Source organism: Anas platyrhynchos, chromosome 7 (assembly GCF_047663525.1).
Source record: "Anas platyrhynchos isolate ZD024472 breed Pekin duck chromosome 7, IASCAAS_PekinDuck_T2T, whole genome shotgun sequence".
Taxonomy (NCBI): Eukaryota; Metazoa; Chordata; class Aves; order Anseriformes; family Anatidae; genus Anas; species Anas platyrhynchos.
The window spans coordinates 17662827-17682466 of NC_092593.1; the positions used below are offsets into that span (position 1 = coordinate 17662827).

General features: G+C 37.0%; 1 long non-coding RNA gene across 1 annotated transcript in view; it reads right to left on the reverse strand.

Moving 5' to 3' along the window:
- Positions 1 to 1265: 1265 nt before the first annotated feature.
- The window catches only part of LOC140002926 (uncharacterized), a 76683-nt gene continuing 58308 nt past the window's right edge, over positions 1266 to 19640 (reverse strand). The window contains exons 3-4 of the long non-coding RNA XR_011810603.1: positions 3554 to 3682; positions 1266 to 1382 (exon numbers count right to left, since the gene is read on the reverse strand). This is a non-coding gene — a long non-coding RNA (uncharacterized lncRNA). The remainder of the gene's footprint in view (positions 1383 to 3553; positions 3683 to 19640) is intronic.

Here is a 19640-nt window from a genome sequence, read left to right on the forward strand (position 1 = left end):
CTGTTTGCATCACATGCATGTACATCTCTAAATGTTCTGTGCACAAAGATAGCTTCCATTTTTGAGGGAGAGTTAGTACAGCATATTACAGAGGGGACATATGCAAGGCTTTCATTAATTCTTTTGTTTTCTGTTTAGTTTCTTTCTCTTAATTTAAAGGAAAATTAATTCAGACAGAATGTCTAGAGTTGATCTTTGGGTAGGGAAAAACATGATTATTATTCATGCAGCAGTGTTTATTTCCATCTGTCACCATAGCAGTTCTTTTAATAACTTATTATACAATTAGTTCAATAGCCTTCCTGCTCCTTTTCTACCACTGCAACATGGAGCTCTCTTATTCCTATAATGTTTTCTACTGTCCCTTTCTTACTATCCATAAGTAAATCCATTTTGAAAGCTTTAGTGGTATGCTAATTATATTTCCCGTGCAATTTCAAAGATGAATCTCCTAAATGTTTTCAAAGGTTACACATACAAAATATACACAATATGAGAGGTGAAACCAAGGACTTTTTCTAGAATCTGACAAATTAAATCTTATACCCCAAATTGAAAATAAATTTTACACCTGCAGAACTTTATGTGTTTTTTTCATGAAGACATGGAGGCTCCCATTTCTTCTACAGAGAGGCAGTTGAACTCCCTCAGATCAGCAACTTTTGGAGGATTCACCAGGAAAAAACAAGATTCATGGGTCTTGCAGTCCTTTACTACCCCATTGACTGTACAGGAAGTCTTATAGCACATACATGATAAGTTTGTATTTACAGGATCAGAAGAGAGACCCTTGCAAAAACAAACAATCAAACAAACAAGAAACAAAGAAAAAAAGAAGAAAAAAAAAAAGGACTTGATAAAGTGTTATGGGGATAAGAAGGGAGAATTTGGAGTAGAGGGGAAGAACAGCAGACCAACTGGCTAGATAGCAGCTATGCAGTAAAGGATCTGCCATCCTGGTGAACAAGTTGACCATGGGTTAGCAGCTGTGCATTTGTGGTAATGAAGGCTGTGTTAGCAGCCAGTAGGTGTAGAAAAGGCATTTATAACTGGAACAGGCTGCCCAGAGAAGTAGTGGAATTTCCTTTTCTGGAAATTTTTGAAACTCAGATGAATGAGTTCCTCAGGAACCTGGTTTACCTTAGATGACCCACCTTTGAGAATGACATTGAGCTAAATGATCTCCAGAGGCCTCTAAATTACTCTGAGATTCAAAATATAAAAATATAATGTTATAGAAATACATCCTCTTTTTCATTGTATCTCACCTTTTTGGCTATTCACTCTCAAGGGGAGAAAACATGAACCTGAGAGTTGACTTCTGTTCAATTTCTGTTGAGAGCCTTCTGTTCCTCATTTCCAGACCACGTATCTCTAGAGATCTGAAGTGCAGAGGATAATTACGTGCAAAATCTATCCCACAGGATTACAGAGGAAAAAAAAAATGTATTAACTAAGTACAAATATTTTATTTCTATGGGGAAAATGTTTTTGATACGTTTTAAACAATCACAGTATGCCTTGAGATCCACTAAAAATCTGTTTAAATACTTGAATACAGAACAAAAAAGCAGTTCTGATGGCCATATGGTAAAAAAAAATAATAATAATAAAAAATAATAAAGAGGCCAAGGACATCTATGGCCTGTGGAGATGCAGATGAACAAATCCAATGAATAGATACTGATATTTCCATAGTTGTTATTTCAGTTTAAAAATAAATAAATAAAATAAAAAACAAAAACCTGTCAGTGAGTTGTACTGATGCTTATTACTTTTCACTGTAAAGCTTGAAAAACACCCATCTACCATTCTGAAACTTTAAACAGCCTCTGCACAGGAAATGTAAATGAGAATTTTATATAGTACAAATGATAGCATCACAGTACCGAAGATCACAAAGCTTTACACTTTATGTCTGCAATAAGTTGTATACAGATATTAGTGTTACTCATTGTGTTAGATATGTTCTAGAAGTCGTAATAGGCTTCTGAGTAACTCTGTGGATGGTCATCACTGAAAAAAAAAATCTGAGAAAAATCGTTAGTAAGAAATAGCAAAAACTTGCAGGAATGTCAAATCTTCAATAGCTAACTGGCTTGAAAGCATTTAGCAAACAGTAACCTGTCTCCTCAGCTTCTGTCAATACGGTCAGCTACCTTTTTCTGAACTTGGTATGTCCTCAATCAGTATTTGAGAAACATCCCTTAGTGAGTTGCCTCAAATGAATGCTCTGGGATAGATAGAAAATTTTCCTCCTCTCTCACAGGAGGTCAGAAAATGACATCTTCTTAAGCTGCAGTGTACTGTTGCAAAGACACTTCTGTTTGTTTAACTCAAAACAACCCCAAATTTGTCATCTAAAATGGAGCCTTTCTATAGTAATTCTTCCCTTTGTGCAACTAGGTTTGGATTATAGATTTTGCTTCCATTGCACCTCTTCCTACAGAATTTCCTTTCAGCATACATCCATACAACAGTGACTTCCCTCTGCAGTCATCCAACTTCTGCTTTAATTGTGCTTAAACAAGTATCTTTGGGATGCCAGTAACATTTTTTTTCAAATATTCACAGACCCTAAACTACATCATTAGACCATGGGGGAAAAAAAGTTAAAAGACAAAGTAGGTTTTACTATATTGTATCAGTTAGGAATTTTCAACTGCAGAAGTCTATTGGCCATATTTACTAAATTCAAAACTGTAAACTCTCTTTACCCCTTCCACCAAACTTTCAGACTTATGACCAACAAATCACCTATTAGCTGTTTCATTCCAAGTTTATCATAATGCAGTGTACAGTGAATGGCTCTTCCTATTCCAAGTTCCAGAAATCATTTACAAAGACAACTCAAATCTCTAAGTAGTTTTCCTAATACTAATTTTTCATCTGAAAAAAACAGATATTGGTACATCTGGACAGAAGCTCCAGAGAAGTAACATCCAAAGGAGCAGTATAAAAAGAAATACAAAAAGAAGTGGTCTCTCTCTGAAATATTGGTAGGCCAAGGTTCCTTAAGATAGAACACCCAAACATATTTGTAAAGCTTCCATTGTGCTTATTCTAGTACAGAGGACACAAAAATCTCTAGTGTAACCACATAAATAAAAATACTCACCTGAAAAGGATCACTGCATCAAACACTTAAATACAACTATTTCATATTTCAGTTGTTATCACAGTCCCTGTGCCTTCTAAATAACTGCTTTGACTTCAGGAGTAAATAGATGAAATGACAGCAGTATCCAAGGGTATGTCATGAATAATCAGCAAGAGCCTGCATTATAATTTGCACACAAATGTATTTGCAAATAAGAGAAAAGTTGTCTAAATGTCAAAATAAAAATTGATAAGATGAATTGGTATATTGTAGAGAAATTACAACTTGACATGTAGAATTCTTCTTACAGTATAATTCATATTTAACTGATGAATCTGGGGCTTGATGAGCATGAAGGAAATGTTTTCAAAAGCACCTTAATTAGTCAGTAAGAGATTGCACATAGCAGGGAAACCTATCTTACCATAAACTTATAACACCATTCTCGCCTACCTTGTGAAGACAATCATTCCAGCTTGGACACTTCCAGTACTATTTTGATCAGGATTTTTTTGAGTAGGCTTCAGTGGTACAGTGGGAAACACCTGAGCAAGTCAGAAAGCCATCTGCATGAGGGTTTCCCTGTTAGTAACAAAGGTACAGGTCAGATGATAGTGATGATGGGGGAACTGTCTATTTTTGAGAAGTCTAAAAAGTCAGTGAGAAATAGTGAACAGAATGTTCAGAATGTTTTGATTTTGCTGCGATTAAACCATAGACCTTTTTTTCACAGTGTGACCAGGAGAAGTTATCTTCATCAATATTAGGACTCCAGGCTTATGCATGGAGAGCAAGGAATACAGTACACATCGAGAAAGAATATGGTACAAAGCAGAGATTGTACCAGTCTACAGTTGAAAGTTAAATTACAAGAGTAGCAGAAATAGAGAACTTCCTTGTTAATTGTGGGGAAGTAAAATCTATGCACATCTGTGCACTAGAAATGTTTAGGATATATTTATAATGGAAAGCATAAAGCCATCAAGCCTGTGTTTGACCTGCAAACAATCAGAAACCTCATTAAAGTCAGGTAATTCTTGGTTATCCTAATAGGAAGAAGCATTTTAATGAGACAGCTACAAACTATAACAGAAACTGGAAACAAATGCTGATAGCCTGTACACAGATCTGTTAAACAGCAATGCTATGAGCCCAGGTTCCTCTCTGGAGTGGCTGCAAATTCTAGAAAAAGCAAACAAGGGCCAGCAAAATTGGGACAGTCAGTGCTACACCTTAGCAGGGAGTCAAGGCAGCTCCTTTGGGAAGCAGGAATAACTGAGAAGTTGGACAGGAACTGTTAGCAAAGAACTGCCTGTTGTTCTTTCACACAGTGGTCACTGAAAAAACCAGACTTTACATTTCCTGGCCAGAAAACAAACCATAATGAAACAAAACCAAACCAAAATAAAATTAAAACAAACAAACAAATCCAACAACAACAACAACATTTTAAAGCCTTAACTCATCCATATATCAATCAGTCATGCAAGGCCTCAAATGCTGGCTCACCACTTGGGCCAGAATAATAGTAAAAGGGTTTTGGTAAGACTATCCTAGCTTTGAGAAGACCAGAACACCAGTCCACAAACTCAAAAGAAAGCAAATTAATTTAAGATGTCATCAAGCTCGGAATAATACAAAGCTCACTATAAAGCACCTTAGAAAGCCCAAGGCTGTCTTAGCTCTGAAGAAAAACCACACTGACCGTTGCCCAAAGAAAGGGAAGCTAAACTGAGGCTGCAGATGCTGCTGTAGCCATCAGTAGCTGGTGAAAAAGGGGAACGCAGAAAAGGAGACAAAGTAGAGTCAAGCACCTCTTAAGCAGAAGGAAAAAATATAACACTTTTGAAACTGAAATAAAACCTACTCACTCTCCTTGCTAGGTAGCTCTGTTTCATAAATATTAAGACAAATTATGAAATTAAATAGTTTAACTTTCTTCTAGGCCATGCAAATTGTTTACTGAACAATGCTAGGCAATGCTAGGAGTTGCTGTGGTTTCAGGGAAGAGTTATACCCAACCCAATGCCCACCTAAATAGCCCTTAGTTTGTAGTCACTGGCCATCAATATTCTGTGGAACAGACTCAAAGTCAGTCAGGATAGAAAGAAAATCAAGAGACCAACCCTATTTCCTCAAAGGTAATAATAAAGACTTATCAAAATCTATGGTTTAGAATAAACGATCCCATCTCCTTAGAAAATAAATGTTTATATATACCTGTTTTTATCCTTCAGATAGGATTACAGGCCTGTAGTTCACCACATCCTCCTTCTTCCCTTTCCTGAAGATAGATGAAATATTTTTCTTTTTTCTGGTTATGAGGGACTTTCTCAAATCATCACAACTTCTCAAAGTTAAAGACTGGCTCCAACCAGCTCCTCTAGCACCAGCACAAGACTTCCATCTGTCCTAGAGACTTACACATGTCCAGTTTACTCAGACTGATTCTGACTCAACCGCATGTTGAGGTTGGTAACTTTCTCCTCCAAACTTTACTTGCAGGAACAGAGACCTGCAAGGCTTGAGAGCAGACCTTGCTACTACAGACGGAACCAAAGATAGCATTGCTTTCAGCCCTCATCCTTTTTCCATGTCATTCATTATTGGATTGCATATCGCTTTCATCAAGGAGCAACATTTTTCTAGGTCTTCCTTATGCTGTCAATGCACCCACACAGTTTTTTTTGTTTGTTTGTTTGTTTTGTTTTGTTTTCTGTTCTCATCCCTTTCAGTTTCAGCTGTAGCTAAGTTTTGGTCTTCCTAATTCTAACCTTGCACACCCAGGCAATGTTTCAATATTCCTCCTTGATCGCCTATTCATGCTTACACCTCCTGTACACTTCTTTTTTGTGCCTGAAGTGCCAAAAGGAAGTTAAAAGATTGTGAATGGGAAGGGTTTGATCTGTGAAATTATGAATGGAGGAGAAAAAATGTAAATTACAAGACTGTATTGATGTAAAACCTGATTAATTTGAGAATATTTTCCACAGATAAAACTCAAAGGCCCCAATCTTATTATTTTTTATCATTAAATAACTCTGGCTTTCACCTGGAAGTTCACCTTTGCTTCAATGTCTGACACTAAGCCTTGAAGTCCATTAGATTGTTCGGCAACTACAGACCTGCAATTTTGTGAGCAATCAAGGAGCACCATCTGTAATGTTCCGTTCAAAGTACATTATAGGAAAAAGCTGTTGAGGTGGAATCTCTATAGCTTCGACATTCAAAAACATACGGTGAACCCAAATGCCAAGCTATATATTTAATGAATCATGCTGTTTTACTACATGCACATATAAAAAATATGAAAATGAAGGTCATAAAAGGACAGCATTTTTAATAGATTTCCCAAAACACCTTTTGTATTTGACAGCATTTCAAATCTTTTCGTGCTAGCTGAGAAATGCTTACTAGCAATGTACACATACTCATCTTCAAGCAAGAGCAACAGAAAAGGAAAAAATAATAGGAAAATGGTAACTGCAGCACAGATGGGAAAAATCCCAGAAGAGCTGGATAAGCTTCAGGTAAATGCCATGTTTTTAAATTAAAAACAAAGAAAAAAAAAGTTCAAGTCAGTTCTTGTTTTCCCAGAAGCAGCTCGATCAATCTTAGCCAAGCTGCTTTGTTTGTTGGTTTTGTGGATTTTTTTAACATTAGCCTAATGCCAAACACATTCAGACATCAAAGTGGAATAGTGGTGGAGATAAGGAAGAGAAATAAATCTGATAAAATTAATAAATCTGGTAGTATGATCACTGCACATTCATTACACTTATTTCCAGGCCTACGTTTGTAAGGCCTTCAGACATCCAAAGAATGTAGATAGATGTTTGCTTTCAAGTCTACTGGTTTTGAAAACTTACAGGTTTAAACAACAAGAACACCAATTTGATTAAAAACCCAATCTAACATATTCTGGGTGCTGAGTGGATTCAATCTGAACATTACCCTGAATGTTGTGGAGGGGTGAGATGGAACAGAAGGAAATTCACCTGAAAGGAAAAAGGTAAGGGTAGCTGGAGAGGTACCTAGCACCACACAGATCATAACCCAGGTTGTTCTTTTACTTTTCCAGGCCCTTCTCTTTCAATTTTCTATAATTCAATGTATTTTATTTTTCTTACAGTCACGAGGAAGTCTGCATCCTGGCAAACTGTTGTCTTTTTACAACTGCAGCTGCTCCTTAGAAATAACACAAAGTTGACAACGGGAATAAGAGAGGCTCCTTCCATGTCACTAGCTGTAAAATCAGATTCATCTTCTAGGTACAGATGATATTGCCACAGGTATTGCCTTGGTGTGCACATGTGAATCCCTTGTTACAGCAACGTTTATTGCATTTTCCGTTTTCCACTTGTATTTTTTTCTACTGACATATTAAGGCAGTAAAAGAAGAAAACCTTCTTGCTTATCTCAAGCACTGGGGAAGCTTTGTGATGCTGCCAGTCTTTGGGGCTGGTGTTTGTCAAGCCAGAATACTTATATTAGAAGCACAGGCAAGCCACTGCAAATAAGCAACTATCTGGGAATGAAAAGAGGTGGTGGCCACAGCATTCAAAGGCTGGAAGGCTTCTGGGATGTAAGAAGCAGACTAGGAAGGAGTTGGAGGGAATTGATAGAGCAGGGGAAAAGGGAGAGCAAAAACTGAGAAACTCTTAGAAGCCAGACAGGAGCAGCAGAGGATGAAGACGAGAGCATCCAAAAGGAGCTGAAACAATCCTGGGGGAGAAAGAACAAACAGAAAGACCAATGCATACTGAAAGACAGACAATGGTTGAGACAAAGGAAGATTTACCTAGAGTTCCTCAGCTTTGTTGGCAAAAAATTCCCAATATACAGGCCCACTCCTAGGATGCTTTATACGTTAGTATTGGCTGCCAAAGATAGGACTAGGAGTGAAAGCTGTATTTATCATGTAACAGAACACTGCTATTACAGATGAAATAAATGGTGTCTGACATCTCTCCATAATTAACCTTTTTCATTGTACTGTACACCAGTCTTAACCTCTTGTCAACTACTGATTTTTTTCTGCAGTGTGAGACATTATGCTCTCATTTCTCTTAATATAAAAGAGGCCAAGAGATTCATTATCGCTGTTTATTATCATTATTCCTAATGATATAATGAGGTATTGCCTATGGCATTTTACTGTATGTCTGCTCAAGTAGATTGGGATTTGCAGTGAGGTCCTGTTTAGACATTGAATGAACACAACAGTCATATTTAATAAGTCTTGTGTTCTGTCAGAAAAAAATCAGCTTATTACTAATGAGATGCATTATGTTATTCAATACCCAAATAAAACTGTATTTCTCAAGTATGCATGCCTGGGGCACAAATCTGACAAACACTTTGGGAAGCAAAATGCTGTCCAAATAGACAGTGATTAATAAAGACCAGTGGGGGGGAGGGGAGGGGAGGAGGTAGTTTCCATGTTCTAAAATACTGGCTTTGCTATACTCATTTCTTGGAGTGGATCCAGTCTGAGAGAACAGTGCAAGTATGCCAGGGAGAGCTTCAGGGAACCTAGAAATGCATGCAGGGTCTCTGCCTACTGGCTGAGATGCTGACACCTTACATGGCTGTTACAGGAAGCAAGCAGCAAGATTTTCTCTGTTACCAACACAATGCCTGCGCATCTTCAGGTTCTTTAGCTAGGGTTGAAGCATAAATAAGTATTGTGAGGAACTATCATTACATTTCATATCATGTTTGTGTAGCATTTTAGCCTAGCTGCACGTTATGGATACATCATTGACTCAAACAGAATTCATATCATTTAATTAATACAAAAATGTTTTCACAAGCTACAGTAGAGAAGAAAATATATATATTTTTTCATCTTCTGCTGGTCTACTAATGCTAAAACCTACAACACATTATGTTCATACAGCAAGTTTAGCCAGCTTTCTCACACCTTGGAACAGTCACCCCTACAGAGCCGATGGTCCCCGTGCTCAGCCATAGTCACAGGTTTCTTTCTGCTCACTTCTATTTGTCTTGCACAAGAATGTCCTTTTTAATTCAGAGATTTAATCTCCAACAGCAACTGGAAGTGGGTGCCTAGGGGTGAGTTCTATGCACAGGAGACTCTTATCTCTGCTTCCTTTTCATTAAAGCTCACATGAACAAACCTGCCGGAAAATATTGAAAAGTCCACAACACAGAGGCACAGAGGAGTCAGAATATAGCAGGTCATAATCTTGAAAGAAACACCTCATTAGTGTATTTTTTTTTCAAACTACTTCCATGCAAAAGCAAAAATTCATACAGAATTTGAGAGAAAATGATTTTTATTGCACATTCTATAGTGATTACAAAAGTAAAAACAAAAGGGGAAAGTGCTATAATTGCTGTTAAATGATATTAACATAAAGAATGCTCTCCTACTGAATTTCTTTTTAGCAAATTCTAAAAAAATGTTAATGAAGTTTTGAAAATTTGTATTTTCTTTTGTGCTTGTTAACTGTCTAGAAACTATTCATATGTTATATATTTCAAATATAGATGTAGCTTAGATTTCTCAAGACTGTCCCTTTTTCTTGAAAGAGCGCTTATTTTTAACACTTATTAACTTTGTTATTTATAATCAGTATGCTGGCATTGAATGATTTAAATATTTCTACTGATATGACAAGGGTTTTTTGAAAATTAACTAAACCATGCAGAAAGCTTAAAATGGGTGGCATTCCATTAAGAACAATGGAAGAGAAACACAATAATTATTCTTCTGTAACAAAATTGATGTATTCAGATATAAAGCTTATGATTTAATTGACAATGCAGTGTTTTCAAGTGGCTTTATAATGGAAAAATTGGTTTAAGTCTCCAGAAACAGAATAGTATGATACTTGATCCAGTCTGGTAGTTCCCAGACATAAGAAGGAGCCGGCCTTTGGAACACAAAGTTAGGAAAGCAGTCTGGGCAGAGCACAAACCGGTGCGGGTAGACTGAGGAAGAGGTTGTGCCTATTTCTGCAGCTTTTTATTGTTCCCAAATAAATGAATGTTAATTGAGAAGAGTGTTGTTACATATTTTGTGACTCTCTGGGTACATGCTCTGAAGTCCCATGAGGCCCAGTTTAAATTCAAATGAATCCTAACCTACAATTAATTAGCATTGCTGTAGTTGGTCTTGCTTTTTCTGTTGTAAGGAAGAATGTGATATCTTACAGTTTTGCTGTTTTCAAATGTTAAAATATATGATGGAGGTGAAGAAGTGATTTGGTAGCTGAATGACTTCCTGGCAGGAGAGAATCTGACAGGATGGCATTTTACTAATTAAGAAGAGTGCTGGACTAACCAGATGGGAAAAATACATACTGAAACTTTTTTTTCATTCTTTCTTTCTTTTTTTTTTTCAAGACAATGTAGAAATAAACAAGGACAATGAAGGGCACGCAAAGAAAAACTAGTAAGCAAGGCAATTTGCTAGCATAAAATAAACCTACACAATTCAGATAGTAACCAAACAATCCTGCTTTAATCAGATCATAAATGAGGCAGGAATCAGAAGCAACTGATGCAAGCAAGGCACTTCTGTGCCTCAGACCCAGCTCTAGCATAATGTACAGTGTGACTTCTGGCAAAGCAGTCGGGATTAGATCTATACAGACACTTCAGTGTCTGAACCCAGTATGCAGACACCATTGTGATCCTTGAAAAACATAAAACAAGGAGCTCAAAAGAATTTATATCTCCTTTAGAAAAGGAGAAAATAAAACAAATCACTCCAATGCAAGGGATAAAACAAGAAATGTACTTTTAAAAATCCCCCAAAGCTAAAGAAACAGCAAGGTTTATAACTATTTTAAGGTCAAGGAAGCTTCTACATTCTGTGCTCTAAGTCAAATTACTGGGGAGTATATAAGAATAATGCAGTGATGTAAAAAGATGGCAAAATCAGAAAAGTCAACGCACAGAATGGGATAAGTAGTAAGGTAGGATAAAAAAAAAAAAAAATCTGTTTATGTCTCTACACCAAAACAAAGACAAAGGAAAGAGTGAAAGAGTGACTGAGTGATCTACTACTCAGTGGAATTAGAGGAAACTATTAGAGATTATATTGAAAAGGCTGAAAACTTTTTTACCTCTTTCTTCAGTAGAAGGGTCAACCTCAATCAGATGGATAAAAAAATTAGTGACAAAGGCAAAATAATTCAGGTTAGAATTATAACTTCTGTGAATATTTTCAAACCAGCTGGGCTTGAGGAAATTCCTCTTCGGATACTCAGAGATAACAGAATAAAGACATTTCAGAGCCATTAGCAATTATCTTTGAGAACTTGTGGAGAACAGATGAGCTTCTGAAAGAATGAAAAAGGACAGACATCATGTTTATCTCTGAGAGAAGAACAGAAGAAACAAGAGAATTACATACTGTTCTGCTTGACTTCCATTCTCAGAAAAATACTGGAACAAATAATTGAACAAGTTTGTATAAAAGCTTAGGCTTTTGTCCTGTTTTAAGGACACAAAACAGCCAGCATGTATTTGTTGAAAGCTATCGTGGAAAGTCTCAGCTGGAGCATATTGTCCAGTTTGTGCATTGTGCCTTGTGGAAAGTGTGGTTCAACTGAAGAATAATTAGAGATTTAGAAAAAAAATCTGTAAGGAAGAACAGAAGGTCCCTTGGGAGGCTGTGAAATCTTTATCACCAATATAGATCTTCAAAACAGGCAAACATATGTTAGAAATGGTTTAGGTAAAGCTGATTCTGCCTTTGGCAAGGATGGTGTCTTCAGAGGGCTGGTTCTAGGCACCAGTAAAATAGAAAATCAGTCAGTAAAACTGATCGTCAAAAGCAGCAAAGTGGGAATACCCTACTGCCTACCATGCCATAAAACATGCAAACATTGTTAGAATGGAGGCTGGAACCCAAAGATCGCTGTAGCCACAAGAGTGAAGAATTATAATCTCTGTGATCTGCCATAATTACTCCATGTAAAAATGAATTTTCATCTCCAAGAGACATGACTAGAAAGGACTCAGGACTACAGAGACAGCAGCTCTACTTAAAGCATCGCTTTTCAGCTAGCCCCATACACTGTGTAGGAAGGCAGATATATACTGAAGGCTGCAGCAGCTGGTACCATAGCCCTAAACTCCTTTTGTGATTCTTGTCTTTAGCTACTCCACTATGTGCCAAGGAAGAAGTAGATTTCTAGAGTCTTGTGAAGATGAATTAATGTCTATATAAAAGACTCTTTGTGTTAGAAAATGATTAGCACTCAGGACTTGGATGTTATGCTGCCAGTTTCATGGCTGGTGCAGTAACCAGTTGGTTACTGTGTTTGTCACAGTACCCAGTAACAGGCAACAACTGATTAGTAACTGGTGGATAGGATACATGATACAATTTTCCATTGTCTCTGAAGAATTGGAGAAGAAATTAAAGCTCACTTCCTTAAGTTCCAGGCTATAGTGCCTTCTAAAGGAGGGCTCTAGGGACAGCTGTCCATATGGCTGCACTTCAGAGAATACATGGAAATGTAAAGTCAAGCACCAGGAAAGAGGTCTCTGGTACTTTATTTTCTTATTAGCAACTAACGTGATATTTATCATTACATCTATCTTTCCTGGTTTTATTCCCCATATTAAAGTTGTCTTTCCTCAGTGTTATTCGTGCCTAATCTCCCTTTTGTGATCAAAGCTGCAGTTGTTAGTCACTGGTGCAGGTAAGGATGTTTCAGTTCTGTGTAAAATTCTCTGATGTGATTTAATACACAATAAGCTGATTGCAGTTTAAGGGCACTGGTATGTGATAACACTCTAGGAATGGTCAAATCCTAATCAAAAAATTATATTTCCAAATGGTAGAAATGAGAAATAATGTGACCAAAAATGCCACTTACATGTAATTCTAAGCCTTCAGTGTATATGTAGGGATGGGAATTGTTAATTAATATAGATAAATTAACATATAATCACTTTTTAAGAGTGTGGCAGTCCTGAGTTACCCCATGATTATCCAGACCTCTGATACAAGCCAAAATTCTCTTACATCTTTTGCTTCCAGGAAGCCAACAATAAATGGATACAATGCAAGAAGAGCAGGTGTGTTTTCACTCGGAGGAAGCAGTGACGGATATGAAAATGGCTTAGCAGCTGGTGAATAAGAAGACTGAAGCTGTGCCAGGCAAAGTAAGTGAGTGTGTGTGTGTGTGAACGCTTTGCCACTAATTATGCAAAAAGGCCCAGATTCATTGATCGTGTGGTCCTCTCCCTGCTTCATCAGGAATAAATACTGAAGCGTCACAACTCTCTCAGAAAGTCAGTTATCACTAGAGCTGCATTTTCTGTACTGTAACTGAGAATACACATTAATCATCCTTTTCTTCTTTTCATACACATATTCCTGTTTACAGCATGGTAAGAACAAATATCATCTGCAGGACACTGGTCTGCATTTTTGTTTGTCATTTAGCCTGCTTAGCTTCACAGACAATGAGGCTGTATTCAAGCAAGCACAGTGTCAGCATGCTGTGAGCCACTATACAGCACAGAGCTTCAAGCTTTCTTAGCTTAAAGTTGGGAAAGATTTACCAGAAAAAAATCCACAGGCTGATTTATCTCTGGTGTATGCAGGTATCAAAAAAAATTGTTAAAATTTGAGAAGAATCACTGCTCAATGATTGCTCATATCTTTTTTTATTTACTTGGATATAGAACTTCACTGAAATGGTACCTGGTAAGATTTACAGATACACTCATGTAAGCATCTTCTTTTGCTTTGCACACCCTAATTAGTCAAGCTCAGAACCACTGAACTCTCAGAGAATGGCTGTGAGTAACAACCAAGACAAGCACTCTGTTGAAGTCACAAAGCTATCGTTTCATTTATAAAACAATTTAAAAAACAACATGAGGAGCTGGAACAACTACATCAACAAGAAAAAGACTGAAGAGATGAATCATTTCAAAATATTTTTTTTAGTGTGCAGAGAAACAGAACTATTTATTTTCAAATCCTACTATATTACAAAATCAAATAATGCTGACAAGAAGTAAACTGACTCAATGTGTCAGTGAAGTTAGAGATGCATTTTCAATTGTCCTATCATCCTGCAAAAAAATTAAAGTGAATGTGTGTTTTCCTTAAAAAATAAAAGAGAATCAAAGCATTTTACTAGTTTTCTTAACAAATTCGTCTTTAGGAAGAAGCTTGGAAAATTTATGCCATTGTACAGATTTTACATATAGTTGATTTCATTCTTAACTGAAAAAAACTAGGAAACATTAACGTGTATATTTGGAGACCAAGGTGAAAGCTCTTGCACTAAATATATCATATTAGACTGTTAGATGCCATCACCAGCTAAATAATGGGGCAAAAAAATCTCTAACCACCACTCCTTTTTGAGACCTTTTTACTGAGATGTTTACAATCCAGTGAACAAGAAGAAGGCTGCCTCGCTGTGAAGATATAGACCTACCTTCTGTTAAGACTATTGTGCAGTTAGGATGAATACTAACAATGAGAGCCATGAAATTATGCAACCGATGTACTGGTCACCACAGTGCAACTGCAAACATAACCAAAGACCAACTACACAGTGTCTTTTCAGAAACCAGTTAAAATTCACTGATCACCTTCTACACACCTGCAAAAAAGTTTTATTTTTCAAATGGATATTCTGAAATAATCAAAAATGATTCTAACTGGATGTTGCAAAATCTTTTAGAGCTTTTGCAGTAGTAATGTTCCCTATCCTTCTACAATATCCTGTCTTTTACAGGAGATCATTTAATGCAGAGAAATTCCTACACATTTGTATCAGCATGAAGTCATTTACATAAGAACATATGCCACATTGGTTCAGACCCATCTTCTCTTCAGCAGTGGCTAGAAATCAATGCCCTGGGAAGAATAAGAACAGGGCAAGCATATGTAATGCTTCCTCAGAGTCTTCTCCCAGCTGCCAGCTATTTTCAGGTCAGAGAACTTCCTGAGATTGATGCTGCCTGTCTCTTTAGTTTTCCTCAGTGAATCTCTCCAGTATCTGCTTGTCCAATCTCCCTTTGAACACGTCCAAAATTTTCACATCCCAAACAGCTTTGACATGACATTCCACAGGTATACTAACACAAGTCCATTAACTAGACTTTGCATCAGCACCTGTCTCTTCCTTTTCCCCAAACTCTGGAATTCTGTGAGACTACAAAAACAAAAAGAATACCATGGAACCACTGATATTGCTGCAGAACACAGCTCCCCTTTTTACAGAAGGAAAGAGGTCATGAGATCTCAGAAATTAAATGACTTCTCTCTCTCTCTTTTTTTTTTTCTATCCTCCATTCTTACTGTACACTGACAGCCTGATAGCCTGATAAATGGCTTGTAATCAAACCTTCACCCAACAGTGCAAAAGCTTCTTTTCTCAAATTAGGTGCTGAATATAATGTAATTCTGTCTAAGTTATCTACCAAGATTCACTGAATTTTAACAAGAAACTGAGGGAGAGCGTCTATTTCCTGTAGTTGACATCAAAACATCTCACTTCTTTACATTGGCAGGCCTGAAAAAAATAATGTTTAGGTGTAAAAACTCCTGAGTACTTGCATCTATGAAGAAAAAAAAAAAAAAAAAAAAAAAAAGACACAACAGGGATAAAACCTCACTGGATCTCAAGGCTCTGTATAATCAAGTTCCTTTGGAGCTTAATTGTGAATTGGTGGATTGGCTTTGTGCTATTCTTCTTGAAGATGTATTTAAGACTCCATTTTGTTGCACTCTCTCTGAACATAACACAGGTTGCGTTCTATACAGATGACTAGCGTTGGTTTCACAAAGCTGTTGCTACTTTCTACTGATGCCATTATCATTAGGGACTTTTAAAAGCCAGTTTAAATGTATTGCATTAGGTACAATAGTTACTGTATATGTCAACAGTTTCCAAGCTTGCAGGTTTGCACGGCTCCCTTCACATGCAAGGTAACATTTTCTCAGGACAGCAAGCCTCCAGAAACCATTGGAGTAGCTCGTGGAAGTAAAGCACATTGCACTGAGTCCAAAACCAGACTGCAGGCTGGTTCAGCTGAGGTCTCTGTCACAGAGGATGGCTGTCTGCTTGCAGTTGCATATAAGGAAGTTGCTCAGTTGGGTATTTCTCAGTGGAAGTTCCCAGCTAATATTAGTCATAACCAGCACTGAAACGCAGAACCGCATTTCATAATCCTGTTGACGCTCCTCCCCAATAACATAAAAATTGCCTTTACTGTTACTAAAGAACTGAGAGAAGAAAGTACTCTTGAAGATGTTACTTATAAGGTGATCCAAATCTAGTTTCAGTAGTTTGGGAAAACAACAAGTAAACCATATTTATCAACTTCAGTATACCAATATATAGAAAAAATATAGCTACAAACTTTATAACTGCACTAACACTACTTTTATATTGCAACTAGTCTGTTTGTCTACACCTTGATTAGTCTTTAGTTAATTTCTGGAAGCCAGATTTTGTCTGTTGCTACCTCTAGGCAAAATACATACCTTGTTTGCATTGTGTGTACTTAGGTTTCCACAGGCTCATTAGCTGACTATTTAAGCAGTTGGGGAAAAAAAAAAAAAAAAAAAAAAAAAAAAAAAAAAAAACAGCCTCACCTTCCTACTATGGAAATACAACATTCATTTTAAATTAATCCACAATTCTTCTTCAATTCTCCTTTTCTGACCCATTGAAATGCCCATTTCAATAGCTAAATAAGCTGCTTATTTTGTTAAAACAGCAACAAAGCTACTGAAGGAATGGAGTAACGACCAGTGGCACAGGCTCTCAGCACCCAGCACCGTGCAATACAGGCCAGGGGAGCCACAGCTCAACAGTTCTGGGAAAGGTTTAAACATCTGACGTGAGCCACCTAGTGTCTGAACGAATGGCTACATTACGCTTCAGGAAACATATTAACCTCTTTCTGACAGCTGATGGAAGGCGATTTGTATTTAAGAGCTTGTAATTGTATAAAGGAACCAGATTTAAACTTCCCTGAAATACAAACTGCTGCACTGCAAGCCTACCTTCAGCAAGCAGCTCCTCTCAGTTCTGTAACACAGCTTCGACCAGTAAGTTAATACATCAGTGATTTCATGCTGTCCTCAGAGTATGAACTATGTAAAATTTAATTTCAAGACTAATGTCAACCTCTAAACCGAATACTGATGATGTGAAGTATTTATATGGACTGCTTTACCACTCAGAGCAAGCTTTTGAATTTTCACTCAGGAAAAAAAAATAAATTAAAAAAAATCAACTTGCTAATTCCTAATTAAAAAATAATAAAAAATGTTTCTAATATATTTGTCAAAATAAGACTCCAAGTCTAAAGACAAAGTGAAACAAAATAACACAGACGTGAACTTCTTTACCATCACTCCCAAACTCTAGATAAGTGGCTTGCAACAGTTTTTGTGATTAACAGATCATTAAAATCTTAAACTGTTTTTAATTATACTGAAATATCCTTTGTTCTTCCCACTTCTGTATTAAAGACTACATATAGGAAAGCAATTTTGCCTTAATAATGACATAAAAATGTAAAATGTTGATGTGAGACTGAAATACAGAAAGTCACTATTGGAATGGCTGTAGGGAAGGAAATAAAGAGAATAAAGAGGAAGCAGGAAAACAGAAAAAGAAAGCAAGATGAGGAAGAAAAAGAAAGCAAGATGAGGAAGAAAAGGACAAAAAAAAATGGTTGTAAAGCAAAAAACACTCTTCCTTTAAAAGACCAAAGTTAGACATCAAGTTAGCTACATAAAATACATTTTGTTTTATTTTAATAGGTATTCTTAAGTATTAATAGGTATTCTTAAGTATTCTTCTACTTAACAATTTATTAAAGGGGTTGGAAATAGTTAGGAATATTAGCATGGGCTACTGTAAAGCTTCCAACATATCTTATTGCACTGGGGAAAATTTATTAAAGGGGGGAAAACAGCACTAAACAATGAAGATAGAGGAAAGACTTGCTTCTCTTGTGCTTTATTGTGAAAGAATATTACTGATAAAGTACCAAGAATAATGCATATGACTTCAAAAAGCAAAGCTATGTTTGTAGATGGCTGTCAGTTTTGCTGTCGGGTTTGAGACCTTTGCAGCAAATTTACATTAAGTACATTTCTAGAATTTAATAAACAAACTTTTGCTTCCTACAAAACCACTAACATGTGCAATGACAGTGTTTCACAGATGGTATATATGTTAAGTCTCTATTCAAATTCATGCACCCATAATCATAGTTAATATTTTTTTATCATCAGATAACCTACTTGTATTTTTCTACATATTATCCCATTTTAAATATAGCTTCAGTTCAATTATATTTACATACACTGATCTGAATTCAAGAATTATTATTTTCTGTTATCCATTATCCTTTCAAGTGCAGAACTACTTAGGAAGACTGAAAAAAAAAAATAAAAATGTAGAAATTAAAAAGCAGTACCTTTCTTTTCCTTTCCTTTCCTTTCCTTTCCTTTCCTTTCCTTTCCTTTCCTTTCCTTTCCTTTCCTTTCCTTTCCTTTCCTTTCCTTTCCTTTCCTTTCCTTTCCTTTCCTAACAAACACCTGGTTAAATGAAACCTGAACTTGTGCATCTCAAACATTTTGTTAAGCTAAAGGCATCTGAAAGAGGAAATTGAATCCCCCTTTCCCCCTTTCTTGGAAACACAGTGACTGAGCAATACCTCGCTGAACCTCAGTAGTTCATCAGAACCACCCGAAGTTCTTAAAAGTGGCTAAGCAGGAAGTGCAGTTATTGGCTCAATAACCTATCTGCCTATAAGTCTCTTTAGTCTTAAAACAAGCCCAAAGCAGCCCAAACAAGTTGTTAAAGACAGCAGGAAAAGTAAATACAATAGAAATAATCTTTAAAATAAAAATACAGAGAGCAATGCCTAGGACTGTGTCTGAGCTCAGTCCCTAGGCTTCCAAGGGCACACACCAAGTGAGGTGTGCGAGGCCCCCAGAGCTGAGATGCAGGAGGCACTAATGCAGGTTCTGATTCGCAAGCAGGCGGAGAGAGAAGTTCTAACCCGGGAGAAGAAAGAGCCCAGTCTGATGGGGTGGGTACATTTGGTGGGGTTCAGGGAGGGTTGAGGCTCATTCATACAGTCTGTAAAGCTTCTCTAATGCTGGCTTTGTGAGCATACCTTGTGCGAGTATGTAAGGAATCCTGCATTTTCTCCCACCAACTCTCACCCTTTTACACACCTTCAAGAAAAATGTACTCCTACGTGTGACCTAGAGAAATAAGGGCTTGTAGCAGCAGCAAAATTAAAAATGCTGAATGTATTTTCAATGTACTCTCACGTGTTAAACCTGCTGCCTGCATGCATTAAATGCACAGAAAAAATTGCCACCTTTGTCACCTACAGAAGCAAAAGGGCCTTTATACAGTGAACATGAACAAGTGCACTCCTGCTACGAATGCAAGCACTGCGATTTACAAACACCGCACCCATTCACAGCAAGGGACTCCAGGAGCCCTGCACCGCAGCAGCACGGCCCCTGCTCGGGACGGGAGGGCAGCAG